The following is a 1,642-nucleotide window of genomic DNA, read 5'->3' on the forward strand; positions in this document are numbered from 1 at the left end:
AAATCAAGGACAAATGTCTCCCCTCACACTCCCCTCACTTTTCTTATTTTTATGAGGATATGGATTATATGTATCTGAACCAGGCATCTCAGCCTGCTAATCCTCAGCTCAAGAAACGGTCACAGAGCTGATCATCATACCCCTGGGATGATGAATACTCACATGACAGCAGCCAAATTACAGTCCCCATCGGCTTTCTGAATGCGATATGTGTTCACTCTTTGCAAAAGTCCTTTGGAAATATGATGTGAAACCTCAGTGCAACAAGTAGAAGCAATGGGGAGTATGGCTACAAACAAGAGGAAAAAAAAGGCTCAGTCTTATTTTTTTTATAAATCATGATCTGGCTCTTCTCTGAAAGACCCAGAGGTAGAAGAAAGTGCTTTGTTGCACACAGCTCTGGGCCAGGAGCAGTCTATACCTTCCAGAAGGGACCCTGTATTTGGGGGAAAACACTCAATACAACCAAAAACACAAAATCAAGAAAAAGACAGTGAGACTAGTGAGGTGCAGACTTGTCACATTCAAAAGTGTTCCACACAGGGGCGCAAGGAAAAAAGTGTCCCGCACAGTAAAGAGTACCAGGTACATGGTGCAGTTTAAAAGTTTTCTGCCGATGGTAATAATTCTCAAAGACAACAGAGAAAAGGATCAAAATGACTGACTCATGGAAGGAAACTTGCCACAAATAGCGGGGGTTGTGAGGCGGCGGTGCAGAAAAGGAACCACTGTGACAGTGATAGTTGGAAATGATCACATTGGACAAGAATTTGGTGCTCAACGGAGGGAAAGTGATATGCATGATACCTCTTCAGTAATAATATTGCAAACTACAGTTGCTAAAAGGAAAAAATGGGTGGGGGAAGAGAGAGAAGAAAAATGTCTGCCATAGAAGCAGGCAAGGGAAAGAATGGGAGGAAAATAGGGACATTGGTGGCAGGAAATGGGCACTGGTGAAGGGATGAATGTTGTACATTGTATGTCTGAAGCTAAAACATGAATAATTTTTATATTGATGATTTAATTAAAAATATTTAAAAACTGTTTCCTTCTGGGCATACATTTGAATAGACTCTTAAAGTATGTACTGGTTGGGGACATTAAAACTTGTCCAAACTAAAGGATATGCAGAATAGATTTCTGAGACAGGCGATGCCCCTGGCACACCTGTGCATGGCCCCGGGGATCAGGCTGCATCTCCAGAGCACTGACTCAAGCATAACTGGGGCCTCCAGCCCCCCTCGCCAGAGGCCCCTTTAACAGAGAGCGACACACCAGACGGCATTGCTGGGTGTGAAGTGCGCCCAGGAGTGTAACGAACTTGAGCCTCCATCCTAATATTTGGATATTACCGCTGGTTTTGGTACTCGGTACCCAGAAATGAGAAGGGTCGAGACGCCCATCCCCAGTGTAGAAACCATAGTTCTCAGATTACTGAAGTTGGAAGATCTGACCTTAGATGTGAACTCGTTCGATTTGGGGGTGGGTGGGTTTTTGGGTCACACCCGGCAGCGCTGAGGGATTACTCCAGGCTCTATGCTCAGAAATCACTCCTGGTAGGCTCGGGGGACCATATGGGATGCCGGGATTCAAACCACGGTCCTGCATGCAAGGCAAATGCCCTACCTCCATGCTATCTCTC

General features: G+C 45.2%; 1 non-coding gene across 1 annotated transcript; it reads left to right on the forward strand.

Annotated features, from left to right (window-relative positions):
* The first annotated feature begins 1,149 nt into the window (after positions 1-1,149).
* On the forward strand, positions 1,150-1,275 carry LOC126002768 (small nucleolar RNA SNORA76). The gene has a single exon (XR_007493407.1). It is a non-coding gene; the product is annotated as a small nucleolar RNA SNORA76 (small nucleolar RNA).
* The last annotated feature ends 367 nt before the right edge of the window (positions 1,276-1,642 follow it).

Source organism: Suncus etruscus, chromosome 2 (assembly GCF_024139225.1).
Source record: "Suncus etruscus isolate mSunEtr1 chromosome 2, mSunEtr1.pri.cur, whole genome shotgun sequence".
In the NCBI taxonomy this organism is placed as follows: Eukaryota; Metazoa; Chordata; class Mammalia; order Eulipotyphla; family Soricidae; genus Suncus; species Suncus etruscus.